Below are 16,128 nucleotides of genomic sequence, written 5' to 3'. Positions count from 1 at the left end.
GGGCCTCCTCTTGTCCCAAGCCGCGACACCGCCGCCACGCGGCAGCATGCGTGGCATCTGGACTGTCAGGTCTCAGACCAAAGGTCTGCTCTGTGGGAACCGACACGCTGGAGGAAACCTTGAGAGTCTGAGAGGGGAGGGAGTTCCAGAAGAAGGCCAGGATGTCATTTTGAGGGAGTATGTGACCAGAACTCGTCCCGTTGCTTTTGGGGTTCTATGGGCTCCACGCAGGAATCTTTGGTGGTGGCACCTGATGTTGGGGGATCCGGAGTCACACCCAGACCTGCTCCACAGGCCTCCTTTTACTTTTCTCTTCGGATTCATTATTTTTAAAAAGTGTCTCTTACCTCTATGATTGCATTTTCTTTTCTCTCTCTTTTCAAGCAGATGATGGGAGTACAAGTATTCAGGTGACATGTGTTGCCCGTGCCCCCCCTCCCCCCTGTGTTCTCATTCATATACCTCTCATGTTGTTCCAGCGTATTGTGGGGGTACCAGTGTTAAGGTCGGGTACAGTTGCCCTCTCCAAGCCTCCCCCCTGGGGTCAGAGCTTCAAGTGCGCCCATCCCCCAGTCGGTGCGCACCCACCCCATTCCTAATGGAGGTGGATGCCCATCCCCTCCCCCCACCCGCCCGAGACCCACCCGATGAAGGTGATTCCTCTCCGTCCACTTAGGTGTCCATCCGTTCGTACCAATTTGCTGGTGAGCGCGCTCACGTGGTGCCCGTGTGTCCATTCTTGGGATACTTGGCTTACTGGAACGGGCTCCAGCTCTGGCCAGGAGAACACGAGAGGTGCCCTCTCACCGCTGCTCCTCACAGCCGAATGGCACTCCGTGGTGTCCACGCGCCACATTTTATTAATGCACTCCTGGCTGGATGGGCACTCGGGTCGCTTCCACGTCTTTGCGATTGTGAATTGTGCCCTAACTGTCACCCTAACCCTTACCCAGCCCGTCTCCTCTGCCCCTGCCTGACGCACTCCTCCCCGGCCAGGCCCGTCACTGTCCTGGGCCCCCGGCCTGACCGGCTCCTCCCCGCCCGGCCTGTCACCGTCCTCTGCCCCTGCCTGACATGCTCCTTCCCGCCCGGCCTCTCACCGTCCTCGGCCCCTGCCTGACCGGCTCCTCCGTCGCCTGGGCCTTCCAAGGGCTTGGTGTGGACGCTGCTTCCAGGAAGCCCTCCAGAAACCTGGCAGCAGGGTGGCCGCAGCAGTCTCCAGCAGCCGTCCCTAAGTCCCGTGAGTGCGGGGGACGTGCCCCCGCTGTGCCGCGGGGGCCCAGCCTGGTGTCTTCCCTGAGGCCCTGGGGCTGCCGGCTGGGCTGCCGCTCCCCGCAAGGGGAGAGCCGCGGAGGTGGGGACCGCCTCCTGATGGGGACGTACGTACAGGCAGCTCTCCACGTCGGATCCCGGGGCTCTCTGTCCTGCCCGAAGGCCCAGCGGGCCTGCGGGTCCTTAGAGTGGCAAAAACATCCGAAAGCTGAGACTGAGGGTCCGGTGGGTGTCTGCACTTTTGTGCTGGGCACCCCAGGGAGGCCCGGGGGCTGGCTGGACAACGTGGTCTGCTGGGCGGGGGGTTGGAGGAGCAACTGATGCCCTTTGCACCTTGGGTAGCAAGAGTCTGAGGTGTCTCTGAGCCCTGTGCCATGTCCGGGGGGGTGCGGGGGGAGGAGGAGGAGGAGGACGTGGGAAGGGCCGGGGCCTGCAGTCCTGTTCCCGGGGTGGCACGGCAAGTGGCTTCTTCCACAGGCTGCTTGGCCTGGGCTCCCTGCACCTGGGCCTTTGGGGGACTGGCCCTGTGCTTGCCAACACTTCCTGCAGGGACCCAGAGCTGGGAGGTGGCATCTCTCAGCCCTGGGTCGGGCAGAGCCCCAGCGGGCCATGCCCACAACCTCTCTCAGCACCGGTCCCCCAGAAGGCTCCTTTGGGACCAGGATTCTCTTGCGGTGACTCTTTAAGGTCTGGCCCTTGGATGGAGGGGCACCAGGAGTAGAGGAGCAGGAAGGGGAAGGGGGTGGCCATGCGAGGGGACACTTTGAGGCCAAGTCCCAGCTTCAGCCTGATCCTCCTGGGAACCCCGCTCTGAGACAAGGAGCCGGGCTTCGCATTCCCACAGCAGCCAGTCGTGGGCTGAGGACACCTGGGGCGTTGGGAACTCCCTGGCTTCTCCTTGGTTTAACGTCTAGAGCTGCTTGTGAATCGGGCCGCCACACACACCCGAGTGCAGGTGTCTTCCGCACAGACTGCGGGCCTCGCTCTTCTGAAGGCCCGCTAGCTCGCCACCCACCCACGGGTGAACCTGGTCAGGGTGCTTTCTCTCGGGGGCAGACTCTTTTCCGGGCGGGCTACCGGTGTCTCTGTTTGCTCGTTTCTTTCTTCCATTTCGGGAAAGGCTTCCTTGCTGGGTGTGGAAATCTCCTATGCCTTCCCTCGCCTATTCTGTCAGCTTTCAAATTCTCTTTCAGTTGCCACCCTCACAGATGGATTAGGAAACTCTTTGCGGTGCACTCATTAGTGAAATGACCTCAATGAAGCTGGAATCCAATATCTAATGGCCGATTTTAGCGAGTCCACACGCCAGGGTGGTTGGGGTCCAATGCAGCCCCGGCCAGGCCCAGGCCCCTTGGACTGGGCCACAGGAGGACACAGAGGAGGGTCCCGGCCCCCACGAAGCGGTGCCGGCGGTTCTCCACGGGCTGGGGCGTTTTCCAGAGGTAGGAGATGGAGGGGACTGATTTCTTCAGCGCCCCACAAACCACGCCACCCCACCCCACCCATGGGACACATCCCCAGAGAGAGACGCCCCATACACTGGCTCCCCTCCCCCTTGCGCTGTGCCCCAGCCCTGGCCCGGGGGAATAGGCGGCAGCCCACCCACAGGGGCGAGGGGGGGCGCAGCTGAAAGGGGTTGTGGGGGAGGCGGCCCCTGGCTGGGGTCAAAGGGCGAGCGCCGCGCGCGTGCGTGCGCAGTCAGCGTCAGCGGCGGCGACGCGCCGGGGTGGGCAGCGGGTAGGTGAAGGAGGCCGGGCGAGGAGACGAGGGCCTGGGAGGGCTCCACCTTGGCGAGTCCAGCCGTGGAGGCGCATCTTGTGTGAGTGTGAGTGAGTGTGAGTGTGTGTGTGTGTGTATAGAGAGACAGCCCCCCGCCCCGCCCCGCCCATCACCCCCGTCCCTGGGAGCCCGCGGGACCCGGCCGGCGAACTCAACAGGCCCGGCCCGGCGCGGGGCCTGGGGCGGGAGGCGGCGGATGCGGCGGCGGCGGCGGCGGCGGCGGCGGCGGCGGCGGGGGGAAAGCGCAGAGAGGCTCGGCTTCTTGAGCGGGGCAGGGGCGCCTCCGCCGCCGTCTAGGGCCACACCACCCTGAACGCCCCCGATCTCGTCTGGTCTCGGAAGCTAAGCAGGGTCGGGCCCGGTTAGTACTTGGATGGGAGACCGCCTGGGAATACCGGGTGCCACAGGCTGCTTCTTTTTTTTTTTTTTTTTTTTTTGCCTCTTGTTCTGTCCCCTTTCCGGGAGCGCGGCGGCGGCCCGGGGTGGGGGTGACCCCAACCCTCAGCGCCCGCCGCGGTGCCTGGCGCCCCAGCCCGCACCGTGGGGCCTCCTCTTGTCCCAAGCCGCGACACCGCCGCCACGCGGCAGCATGCGTGGCATCTGGACTGTCAGGTCTCAGACCAAAGGTCTGCTCTGTGGGAACCGACACGCTGGAGGAAACCTTGAGAGTCTGAGAGGGGAGGGAGTTCCAGAAGAAGGCCAGGATGTCATTTTGAGGGAGTATGTGACCAGAACTCGTCCCGTTGCTTTTGGGGGTTCTATGGGCTCCACGCAGGAATCTTTGGTGGTGGCACCTGATGTTGGGGGATCCGGAGTCACACCCAGACCTGCTCCACAGGCCTCCTTTTACTTTTCTCTTCGGATTCATTATTTTTAAAAAGTGTCTCTTACCTCTATGATTGCATTTTCTTTTCTCTCTCTTTTCAAGCAGATGATGGGAGTACAAGTATTCAGGTGACATGTGTTGCCCGTGCCCCCCCTCCCCCCTGTGTTCTCATTCATATACCTCTCATGTTGTTCCAGCGTATTGTGGGGTACCAGTGTTAAGGTCGGGTACAGTTGCCCTCTCCAAGCCTCCCCCCTGGGGTCAGAGCTTCAGTGCGCCCATCCCCCAGTCGGTGCGCACCCACCCCATTCCTAATGGAGGTGGATGCCCATCCCCTCCCCCACCCGCCCGAGACCCACCCGATGAAGGTGATTCCTCCTCCGTCCACTTAGGTGTCCATCCGTTCGTACCAATTTGCTGGTGAGCGCGCTCACGTGGTGCCCGTGTGTCCATTCTTGGGATACTTGGCTTACTGGAACGGGCTCCAGCTCTGGCCAGGAGAACACGAGAGGTGCCCTCTCACCGCTGCTCCTCACAGCCGAATGGCACTCCGTGGTGTCCACGCGCCACATTTTATTAATGCACTCCTGGCTGGATGGGCACTCGGGTCGCTTCCACGTCTTTGCGATTGTGAATTGTGCCCTAACTGTCACCCTAACCCTTACCCAGCCCGTCTCCTCTGCCCCTGCCTGACGCACTCCTCCCCGGCCAGGCCCGTCACTGTCCTGGGCCCCCGGCCTGACCGGCTCCTCCCCGCCCGGCCTGTCACCGTCCTCTGCCCCTGCCTGACATGCTCCTTCCCGCCCGGCCTCTCACCGTCCTCGGCCCCTGCCTGACCGGCTCCTCCGTCGCCTGGGCCTTCCAAGGGCTTGGTGTGGACGCTGCTTCCAGGAAGCCCTCCAGAAACCTGGCAGCAGGGTGGCCGCAGCAGTCTCCAGCAGCCGTCCCTAAGTCCCGTGAGTGCGGGGGACGTGCCCCCGCTGTGCCGCGGGGGCCCAGCCTGGTGTCTTCCCTGAGGCCCTGGGGCTGCCGGCTGGGCTGCCGCTCCCCGCAAGGGGAGAGCCGCGGAGGTGGGGACCGCCTCCTGATGGGGACGTACGTACACGCAGCTCTCCACGTCGGATCCCGGGGCTCTCTGTCCTGCCCGAAGGCCCAGCGGGCCTGCGGGTCCTTAGAGTGGCAAAAACATCCGAAAGCTGAGACTGAGGGTCCGGTGGGTGTCTGCACTTTTGTGCTGGGCACCCCAGGGAGGCCCGGGGGCTGGCTGGACAACGTGGTCTGCTGGGCGGGGGGGTTGGAGGAGCAACTGATGCCCTTTGCACCTTGGGTAGCAAGAGTCTGAGGTGTCTCTGAGCCCTGTGCCATGTCCGGGGGGGGTGCGGGGGGGAGGAGGAGGAGGAGGACGTGGGAAGGGCCGGGGCCTGCAGTCCTGTTCCCGGGGTGGCACGGCAAGTGGCTTCTTCCACAGGCTGCTTGGCCTGGGCTCCCTGCACCTGGGCCTTTGGGGGACTGGCCCTGTGCTTGCCAACACTTCCTGCAGGGACCCAGAGCTGGGAGGTGGCATCTCTCAGCCCTGGGTCGGGCAGAGCCCCAGCGGGCCATGCCCACAACCTCTCTCAGCACCGGTCCCCCAGAAGGCTCCTTTGGGACCAGGATTCTCTTGCGGTGACTCTTTAAGGTCTGGCCCCTGGATGGAGGGGCACCAGGAGTAGAGGAGCAGGAAGGGGAAGGGGGTGGCCATGCGAGGGGACACTTTGAGGCCAAGTCCCAGCTTCAGCCTGATCCTCCTGGGAACCCCGCTCTGAGACAAGGAGCCGGGCTTCGCATTCCCACAGCAGCCAGTCGTGGGCTGAGGACACCTGGGGCGTTGGGAACTCCCTGGCTTCTCCTTGGTTTAACGTCTAGAGCTGCTTGTGAATCGGGCCGCCACACACACCCGAGTGCAGGTGTCTTCCGCACAGACTGCGGGCCTCGCTCTTCTGAACGCCGCTAGCTCGCCACCCACCCACGGGTGAACCTGGTCAGGGTGCTTTCTCTCGGGGGCAGACTCTTTTCCGGGCGGGCTACCGGTGTCTCTGTTTGCTCGTTTCTTCTTCCATTTCGGGAAAGGCTTCCTTGCTGGGTGTGGAAATCTCCTATGCCTTCCCTCGCCTATTCTGTCAGCTTTCAAATTCTCTTTCAGTTGCCACCCTCACAGATGGATTAGGAAACTCTTTGCGGTGCACTCATTAGTGAAATGACCTCAATGAAGCTGGAATCCAATATCTAATGGCCGATTTTTAGCGAGTCCACACGCCAGGGTGGTTGGGGTCCAATGCAGCCCCGGCCAGGCCCAGGCCCCTTGGACTGGGCCACAGGAGGACACAGAGGAGGGTCCCGGCCCCCACGAAGCGGTGCCGGCGGTTCTCCACGGGCTGGGGCGTTTTCCAGAGGTAGGAGATGGAGGGGACTGATTTCTTCAGCGCCCCACAAACCACGCCACCCCAACCCCACCCATGGGACACATCCCCAGAGAGAGACGCCCCATACACTGGCTCCCCTCCCCCTTGCGCTGTGCCCCAGCCCTGGCCCGGGGGAATAGGCGGCAGCCCACCCACAGGGCGAGGGGGGCGCAGCTGAAAGGGGTTGTGGGGGAGGGCGGCCCCTGGCTGGGGTCAAAGGGCGAGCGCCGCGCGCGTGCGTGCGCAGTCAGCGTCAGCGGCGGCGACGCGCCGGGGGTGGGCAGCGGGTAGGTGAAGGAGGCCGGGCGAGGAGACGAGGGGCCTGGGAGGCTCCACCTTGGCGAGTCCAGCCGTGGAGGCGCATCTTGTGTGAGTGTGAGTGAGTGTGAGTGTGTGTGTGTGTGTATAGAGAGACAGCCCCCCGCCCCGCCCCGCCCCGCCCATCACCCCCGTCCCTGGGAGCCCGCGGGACCCGGCCGGCGAACTCAACAGGCCCGGCCCGGCGCGGGGCCTGGGGCGGGAGGCGGCGGATGCGGCGGCGGCGGCGGCGGCGGCGGCGGCGGCGGCGGGGGAAAGCGCAGAGAGGCTCGGCTTCTTGAGCGGGGCAGGGGCGCCCCTCCGCCGCCGTCTAGGGCCACACCACCCTGAACGCCCCCGATCTCGTCTGGTCTCGGAAGCTAAGCAGGGTCGGGCCCGGTTAGTACTTGGATGGGAGACCGCCTGGGAATACCGGGTGCCACAGGCTGCTTCTTTTTTTTTTTTTTTTTTTTTTGCCTCTTGTTCTGTCCCCTTTCCGGGAGCGCGGCGGCGGCCCGGGGTGGGGGTGACCCCAACCCTCAGCGCCCGCCGCGGTGCCTGGCGCCCCAGCCCGCACCGTGGGGCCTCCTCTTGTCCCAAGCCGCGACACCGCCGCCACGCGGCAGCATGCGTGGCATCTGGACTGTCAGGTCTCAGACCAAAGGTCTGCTCTGTGGGAACCGACACGCTGGAGGAAACCTTGAGAGTCTGAGAGGGGAGGGAGTTCCAGAAGAAGGCCAGGATGTCATTTTGAGGGAGTATGTGACCAGAACTCGTCCCGTTGCTTTTGGGGGTTCTATGGGCTCCACGCAGGAATCTTTGGTGGTGGCACCTGATGTTGGGGGATCCGGAGTCACACCCAGACCTGCTCCACAGGCCTCCTTTTACTTTTCTCTTCGGATTCATTATTTTTAAAAAGTGTCTCTTACCTCTATGATTGCATTTTCTTTTCTCTCTCTTTTCAAGCAGATGATGGGAGTACAAGTATTCAGGTGACATGTGTTGCCCGTGCCCCCCTCCCCCCTGTGTTCTCATTCATATACCTCTCATGTTGTTCCAGCGTATTGTGGGGGTACCAGTGTTAAGGTCGGGTACAGTTGCCCTCTCCAAGCCTCCCCCCTGGGGTCAGAGCTTCAAGTGCGCCCATCCCCCAGTCGGTGCGCACCCACCCCATTCCTAATGGAGGTGGATGCCCATCCCCTCCCCCACCCGCCCGAGACCCACCCGATGAAGGTGATTCCTCTCCGTCCACTTAGGTGTCCATCCGTTCGTACCAATTTGCTGGTGAGCGCGCTCACGTGGTGCCCGTGTGTCCATTCTTGGGATACTTGGCTTACTGGAACGGGCTCCAGCTCTGGCCAGGAGAACACGAGAGGTGCCCTCTCACCGCTGCTCCTCACAGCCGAATGGCACTCCGTGGTGTCCACGCGCCACATTTTATTAATGCACTCCTGGCTGGATGGGCACTCGGGTCGCTTCCACGTCTTTGCGATTGTGAATTGTGCCCTAACTGTCACCCTAACCCTTACCCAGCCCGTCTCCTCTGCCCCTGCCTGACGCACTCCTCCCCGGCCAGGCCCGTCACTGTCCTGGGCCCCCGGCCTGACCGGCTCCTCCCCGCCCGGCCTGTCACCGTCCTCTGCCCCTGCCTGACATGCTCCTTCCCGCCCGGCCTCTCACCGTCCTCGGCCCCTGCCTGACCGGCTCCTCCGTCGCCTGGGCCTTCCAAGGGCTTGGTGTGGACGCTGCTTCCAGGAAGCCCTCCAGAAACCTGGCAGCAGGGTGGCCGCAGCAGTCTCCAGCAGCCGTCCCTAAGTCCCGTGAGTGCGGGGGACGTGCCCCCGCTGTGCCGCGGGGGCCCAGCCTGGTGTCTTCCCTGAGGCCCTGGGGCTGCCGGCTGGGCTGCCGCTCCCCGCAAGGGGAGAGCCGCGGAGGTGGGGACCGCCTCCTGATGGGGACGTACGTACACGCAGCTCTCCACGTCGGATCCCGGGGCTCTCTGTCCTGCCCGAAGGCCCAGCGGGCCTGCGGGTCCTTAGAGTGGCAAAAACATCCGAAAGCTGAGACTGAGGGTCCGGTGGGTGTCTGCACTTTTGTGCTGGGCACCCCAGGGAGGCCCGGGGGCTGGCTGGACAACGTGGTCTGCTGGGCGGGGGGGTTGGAGGAGCAACTGATGCCCTTTGCACCTTGGGTAGCAAGAGTCTGAGGTGTCTCTGAGCCCTGTGCCATGTCCGGGGGGGGGTGCGGGGGGGAGGAGGAGGAGGAGGACGTGGGAAGGGCCGGGGCCTGCAGTCCTGTTCCCGGGGTGGCACGGCAAGTGGCTTCTTCCACAGGCTGCTTGGCCTGGGCTCCCTGCACCTGGGCCTTTGGGGGACTGGCCCTGTGCTTGCCAACACTTCCTGCAGGGACCCAGAGCTGGGAGGTGGCATCTCTCAGCCCTGGGTCGGGCAGAGCCCCAGCGGGCCATGCCCACAACCTCTCTCAGCACCGGTCCCCCAGAAGGCTCCTTTGGGACCAGGATTCTCTTGCGGTGACTCTTTAAGGTCTGGCCCCTGGATGGAGGGGCACCAGGAGTAGAGGAGCAGGAAGGGGAAGGGGGTGGCCATGCGAGGGGACACTTTGAGGCCAAGTCCCAGCTTCAGCCTGATCCTCCTGGGAACCCCGCTCTGAGACAAGGAGCCGGGCTTCGCATTCCCACAGCAGCCAGTCGTGGGCTGAGGACACCTGGGGCGTTGGGAACTCCCTGGCTTCTCCTTGGTTTAACGTCTAGAGCTGCTTGTGAATCGGGCCGCCACACACACCCGAGTGCAGGTGTCTTCCGCACAGACTGCGGGCCTCGCTCTTCTGAAGGCCGCTAGCTCGCCACCCACCCACGGGTGAACCTGGTCAGGGTGCTTTCTCTCGGGGGCAGACTCTTTTCCGGGCGGGCTACCGGTGTCTCTGTTTGCTCGTTTCTTTCTTCCATTTCGGGAAAGGCTTCCTTGCTGGGTGTGGAAATCTCCTATGCCTTCCCTCGCCTATTCTGTCAGCTTTCAAATTCTCTTTCAGTTGCCACCCTCACAGATGGATTAGGAAACTCTTTGCGGTGCACTCATTAGTGAAATGACCTCAATGAAGCTGGAATCCAATATCTAATGGCCGATTTTTAGCGAGTCCACACGCCAGGGTGGTTGGGGTCCAATGCAGCCCCGGCCAGGCCCAGGCCCCTTGGACTGGGCCACAGGAGGACACAGAGGAGGGTCCCGGCCCCCACGAAGCGGTGCCGGCGGTTCTCCACGGGCTGGGGCGTTTTCCAGAGGTAGGAGATGGAGGGGACTGATTTCTTCAGCGCCCCACAAACCACGCCACCCCACCCCACCCATGGGACACATCCCCAGAGAGAGACGCCCCATACACTGGCTCCCCTCCCCCTTGCGCTGTGCCCCAGCCCTGGCCCGGGGGAATAGGCGGCAGCCCACCCACAGGGCGAGGGGGGGCGCAGCTGAAAGGGGTTGTGGGGGAGGGCGGCCCCTGGCTGGGGTCAAAGGGCGAGCGCCGCGCGCGTGCGTGCGCAGTCAGCGTCAGCGGCGGCGACGCGCCGGGGGTGGGCAGCGGGTAGGTGAAGGAGGCCGGGCGAGGAGACGAGGGGCCTGGGAGGGCTCCACCTTGGCGAGTCCAGCCGTGGAGGCGCATCTTGTGTGAGTGTGAGTGAGTGTGAGTGTGTGTGTGTGTGTATAGAGAGACAGCCCCCCGCCCCGCCCCGCCCATCACCCCCGTCCCTGGGAGCCCGCGGGACCCGGCCGGCGAACTCAACAGGCCCGGCCCGGCGCGGGGCCTGGGGCGGGAGGCGGCGGATGCGGCGGCGGCGGCGGCGGCGGCGGCGGCGGCGGCGGGGGGAAAGCGCAGAGAGGCTCGGCTTCTTGAGCGGGGCAGGGGCGCCCTCCGCCGCCGTCTAGGGCCACACCACCCTGAACGCCCCCGATCTCGTCTGGTCTCGGAAGCTAAGCAGGGTCGGGCCCGGTTAGTACTTGGATGGGAGACCGCCTGGGAATACCGGGTGCCACAGGCTGCTTCTTTTTTTTTTTTTTTTTTTTTTTGCCTCTTGTTCTGTCCCCTTTCCGGGAGCGCGGCGGCGGCCCGGGGTGGGGGTGACCCCAACCCTCAGCGCCCGCCGCGGTGCCTGGCGCCCCAGCCCGCACCGTGGGGCCTCCTCTTGTCCCAAGCCGCGACACCGCCGCCACGCGGCAGCATGCGTGGCATCTGGACTGTCAGGTCTCAGACCAAAGGTCTGCTCTGTGGGAACCGACACGCTGGAGGAAACCTTGAGAGTCTGAGAGGGGAGGGAGTTCCAGAAGAAGGCCAGGATGTCATTTTGAGGGAGTATGTGACCAGAACTCGTCCCGTTGCTTTTGGGGGTTCTATGGGCTCCACGCAGGAATCTTTGGTGGTGGCACCTGATGTTGGGGGATCCGGAGTCACACCCAGACCTGCTCCACAGGCCTCCTTTTACTTTTCTCTTCGGATTCATTATTTTTAAAAAGTGTCTCTTACCTCTATGATTGCATTTTCTTTTCTCTCTCTTTTCAAGCAGATGATGGGAGTACAAGTATTCAGGTGACATGTGTTGCCCGTGCCCCCCTCCCCCCTGTGTTCTCATTCATATACCTCTCATGTTGTTCCAGCGTATTGTGGGGGTACCAGTGTTAAGGTCGGGTACAGTTGCCCTCTCCAAGCCTCCCCCCTGGGGTCAGAGCTTCAAGTGCGCCCATCCCCCAGTCGGTGCGCACCCACCCCATTCCTAATGGAGGTGGATGCCCATCCCCTCCCCCCACCCGCCCGAGACCCACCCGATGAAGGTGATTCCTCTCCGTCCACTTAGGTGTCCATCCGTTCGTACCAATTTGCTGGTGAGCGCGCTCACGTGGTGCCCGTGTGTCCATTCTTGGGATACTTGGCTTACTGGAACGGGCTCCAGCTCTGGCCAGGAGAACACGAGAGGTGCCCTCTCACCGCTGCTCCTCACAGCCGAATGGCACTCCGTGGTGTCCACGCGCCACATTTTATTAATGCACTCCTGGCTGGATGGGCACTCGGGTCGCTTCCACGTCTTTGCGATTGTGAATTGTGCCCTAACTGTCACCCTAACCCTTACCCAGCCCGTCTCCTCTGCCCCTGCCTGACGCACTCCTCCCCGGCCAGGCCCGTCACTGTCCTGGGCCCCCGGCCTGACCGGCTCCTCCCCGCCCGGCCTGTCACCGTCCTCTGCCCCTGCCTGACATGCTCCTTCCCGCCCGGCCTCTCACCGTCCTCGGCCCCTGCCTGACCGGCTCCTCCGTCGCCTGGGCCTTCCAAGGGCTTGGTGTGGACGCTGCTTCCAGGAAGCCCTCCAGAAACCTGGCAGCAGGGTGGCCGCAGCAGTCTCCAGCAGCCGTCCCTAAGTCCCGTGAGTGCGGGGGACGTGCCCCCGCTGTGCCGCGGGGGCCCAGCCTGGTGTCTTCCCTGAGGCCCTGGGGCTGCCGGCTGGGCTGCCGCTCCCCGCAAGGGGAGAGCCGCGGAGGTGGGGACCGCCTCCTGATGGGGACGTACGTACACGCAGCTCTCCACGTCGGATCCCGGGGCTCTCTGTCCTGCCCGAAGGCCCAGCGGGCCTGCGGGTCCTTAGAGTGGCAAAAACATCCGAAAGCTGAGACTGAGGGTCCGGTGGGTGTCTGCACTTTTGTGCTGGGCACCCCAGGGAGGCCCGGGGGCTGGCTGGACAACGTGGTCTGCTGGGCGGGGGGGTTGGAGGAGCAACTGATGCCCTTTGCACCTTGGGTAGCAAGAGTCTGAGGTGTCTCTGAGCCCTGTGCCATGTCCGGGGGGGGTGCGGGGGGGAGGAGGAGGAGGAGGACGTGGGAAGGGCCGGGGCCTGCAGTCCTGTTCCCGGGGTGGCACGGCAAGTGGCTTCTTCCACAGGCTGCTTGGCCTGGGCTCCCTGCACCTGGGCCTTTGGGGGACTGGCCCTGTGCTTGCCAACACTTCCTGCAGGGACCCAGAGCTGGGAGGTGGCATCTCTCAGCCCTGGGTCGGGCAGAGCCCCAGCGGGCCATGCCCACAACCTCTCTCAGCACCGGTCCCCCAGAAGGCTCCTTTGGGACCAGGATTCTCTTGCGGTGACTCTTTAAGGTCTGGCCCCTGGATGGAGGGGCACCAGGAGTAGAGGAGCAGGAAGGGGAAGGGGGTGGCCATGCGAGGGGACACTTTGAGGCCAAGTCCCAGCTTCAGCCTGATCCTCCTGGGAACCCCGCTCTGAGACAAGGAGCCGGGCTTCGCATTCCCACAGCAGCCAGTCGTGGGCTGAGGACACCTGGGGCGTTGGGAACTCCCTGGCTTCTCCTTGGTTTAACGTCTAGAGCTGCTTGTGAATCGGGCCGCCACACACACCCGAGTGCAGGTGTCTTCCGCACAGACTGCGGGCCTCGCTCTTCTGAACGCCGCTAGCTCGCCACCCACCCACGGGTGAACCTGGTCAGGGTGCTTTCTCTCGGGGGCAGACTCTTTTCCGGGCGGGCTACCGGTGTCTCTGTTTGCTCGTTTCTTTCTTCCATTTCGGGAAAGGCTTCCTTGCTGGGTGTGGAAATCTCCTATGCCTTCCCTCGCCTATTCTGTCAGCTTTCAAATTCTCTTTCAGTTGCCACCCTCACAGATGGATTAGGAAACTCTTTGCGGTGCACTCATTAGTGAAATGACCTCAATGAAGCTGGAATCCAATATCTAATGGCCGATTTTTAGCGAGTCCACACGCCAGGGTGGTTGGGGTCCAATGCAGCCCCGGCCAGGCCCAGGCCCCTTGGACTGGGCCACAGGAGGACACAGAGGAGGGTCCCGGCCCCCACGAAGCGGTGCCGGCGGTTCTCCACGGGCTGGGGCGTTTTCCAGAGGTAGGAGATGGAGGGGACTGATTTCTTCAGCGCCCCACAAACCACGCCACCCCACCCCACCCATGGGACACATCCCCAGAGAGAGACGCCCCATACACTGGCTCCCCTCCCCCTTGCGCTGTGCCCCAGCCCTGGCCCGGGGGAATAGGCGGCAGCCCACCCACAGGGCGAGGGGGGGCGCAGCTGAAAGGGGTTGTGGGGGAGGGCGGCCCCTGGCTGGGGTCAAAGGGCGAGCGCCGCGCGCGTGCGTGCGCAGTCAGCGTCAGCGGCGGCGACGCGCCGGGGGTGGGCAGCGGGTAGGTGAAGGAGGCCGGGCGAGGAGACGAGGGGCCTGGGAGGGCTCCACCTTGGCGAGTCCAGCCGTGGAGGCGCATCTTGTGTGAGTGTGAGTGAGTGTGAGTGTGTGTGTGTGTGTATAGAGAGACAGCCCCCCGCCCCGCCCCGCCCCGCCCATCACCCCCGTCCCTGGGAGCCCGCGGGACCCGGCCGGCGAACTCAACAGGCCCGGCCCGGCGCGGGGCCTGGGGCGGGAGGCGGCGGATGCGGCGGCGGCGGCGGCGGCGGCGGCGGCGGCGGGGGGAAAGCGCAGAGAGGCTCGGCTTCTTGAGCGGGGCAGGGGCGCCCTCCGCCGCCGTCTAGGGCCACACCACCCTGAACGCCCCCGATCTCGTCTGGTCTCGGAAGCTAAGCAGGGTCGGGCCCGGTTAGTACTTGGATGGGAGACCGCCTGGGAATACCGGGTGCCACAGGCTGCTTCTTTTTTTTTTTTTTTTTTTTTTTGCCTCTTGTTCTGTCCCCTTTCCGGGAGCGCGGCGGCGGCCCGGGGTGGGGGTGACCCCAACCCTCAGCGCCCGCCGCGGTGCCTGGCGCCCCAGCCCGCACCGTGGGGCCTCCTCTTGTCCCAAGCCGCGACACCGCCGCCACGCGGCAGCATGCGTGGCATCTGGACTGTCAGGTCTCAGACCAAAGGTCTGCTCTGTGGGAACCGACACGCTGGAGGAAACCTTGAGAGTCTGAGAGGGGAGGGAGTTCCAGAAGAAGGCCAGGATGTCATTTTGAGGGAGTATGTGACCAGAACTCGTCCCGTTGCTTTTGGGGGTTCTATGGGCTCCACGCAGGAATCTTTGGTGGTGGCACCTGATGTTGGGGGATCCGGAGTCACACCCAGACCTGCTCCACAGGCCTCCTTTTACTTTTCTCTTCGGATTCATTATTTTTAAAAAGTGTCTCTTACCTCTATGATTGCATTTTCTTTTCTCTCTCTTTTCAAGCAGATGATGGGAGTACAAGTATTCAGGTGACATGTGTTGCCCGTGCCCCCCTCCCCCCTGTGTTCTCATTCATATACCTCTCATGTTGTTCCAGCGTATTGTGGGGGTACCAGTGTTAAGGTCGGGTACAGTTGCCCTCTCCAAGCCTCCCCCCTGGGGTCAGAGCTTCAAGTGCGCCCATCCCCCAGTCGGTGCGCACCCACCCCATTCCTAATGGAGGTGGATGCCCATCCCCTCCCCCCACCCGCCCGAGACCCACCCGATGAAGGTGATTCCTCTCCGTCCACTTAGGTGTCCATCCGTTCGTACCAATTTGCTGGTGAGCGCGCTCACGTGGTGCCCGTGTGTCCATTCTTGGGATACTTGGCTTACTGGAACGGGCTCCAGCTCTGGCCAGGAGAACACGAGAGGTGCCCTCTCACCGCTGCTCCTCACAGCCGAATGGCACTCCGTGGTGTCCACGCGCCACATTTTATTAATGCACTCCTGGCTGGATGGGCACTCGGGTCGCTTCCACGTCTTTGCGATTGTGAATTGTGCCCTAACTGTCACCCTAACCCTTACCCAGCCCGTCTCCTCTGCCCCTGCCTGACGCACTCCTCCCCGGCCAGGCCCGTCACTGTCCTGGGCCCCCGGCCTGACCGGCTCCTCCCCGCCCGGCCTGTCACCGTCCTCTGCCCCTGCCTGACATGCTCCTTCCCGCCCGGCCTCTCACCGTCCTCGGCCCCTGCCTGACCGGCTCCTCCGTCGCCTGGGCCTTCCAAGGGCTTGGTGTGGACGCTGCTTCCAGGAAGCCCTCCAGAAACCTGGCAGCAGGGTGGCCGCAGCAGTCTCCAGCAGCCGTCCCTAAGTCCCGTGAGTGCGGGGGACGTGCCCCCGCTGTGCCGCGGGGGCCCAGCCTGGTGTCTTCCCTGAGGCCCTGGGGCTGCCGGCTGGGCTGCCGCTCCCCGCAAGGGGAGAGCCGCGGAGGTGGGGACCGCCTCCTGATGGGGACGTACGTACACGCAGCTCTCCACGTCGGATCCCGGGGCTCTCTGTCCTGCCCGAAGGCCCAGCGGGCCTGCGGGTCCTTAGAGTGGCAAAAACATCCGAAAGCTGAGACTGAGGGTCCGGTGGGTGTCTGCACTTTTGTGCTGGGCACCCCAGGGAGGCCCGGGGGCTGGCTGGACAACGTGGTCTGCTGGGCGGGGGGGTTGGAGGAGCAACTGATGCCCTTTGCACCTTGGGTAGCAAGAGTCTGAGGTGTCTCTGAGCCCTGTGCCATGTCCGGGGGGGGGTGCGGGGGGGAGGAGGAGGAGGAGGACGTGGGAAGGGCCGGGGCCTGCAGTCCTGTTCCCGGGGTG

At 64.0% G+C, this 16,128-nt stretch overlaps 4 non-coding genes across 4 annotated transcripts; all 4 read left to right on the top strand.

Annotated features, from left to right (window-relative positions):
- Window positions 1–3,342: 3,342 nt before the first annotated feature.
- On the top strand, window positions 3,343–3,461 carry LOC142873033 (5S ribosomal RNA). The gene has a single exon (XR_012921139.1). It is a non-coding gene; the product is annotated as a 5S ribosomal RNA (ribosomal RNA).
- Window positions 3,462–6,944: 3,483 nt separating this feature from the next.
- On the top strand, window positions 6,945–7,063 carry LOC142873032 (5S ribosomal RNA). Its single transcript, XR_012921138.1, has one exon. It is a non-coding gene; the product is annotated as a 5S ribosomal RNA (ribosomal RNA).
- A 3,481-nt stretch (window positions 7,064–10,544) lies between these two features.
- On the top strand, window positions 10,545–10,663 carry LOC142873031 (5S ribosomal RNA). The gene has a single exon (XR_012921137.1). It is a non-coding gene; the product is annotated as a 5S ribosomal RNA (ribosomal RNA).
- Window positions 10,664–14,147: 3,484 nt separating this feature from the next.
- Window positions 14,148–14,266, top strand: LOC142873030 (5S ribosomal RNA). The gene has a single exon (XR_012921136.1). It is a non-coding gene; the product is annotated as a 5S ribosomal RNA (ribosomal RNA).
- Window positions 14,267–16,128: the final 1,862 nt, after the last annotated feature.

The sequence above is a fragment of the Microcebus murinus genome, chromosome 9 (assembly GCF_040939455.1).
Source record: "Microcebus murinus isolate Inina chromosome 9, M.murinus_Inina_mat1.0, whole genome shotgun sequence".
Taxonomy (NCBI): domain Eukaryota; kingdom Metazoa; phylum Chordata; class Mammalia; order Primates; family Cheirogaleidae; genus Microcebus; species Microcebus murinus.
Note: the sequence above shows the minus strand (reverse complement) of the source record. Positions and strands in the feature narration are given on the sequence as shown.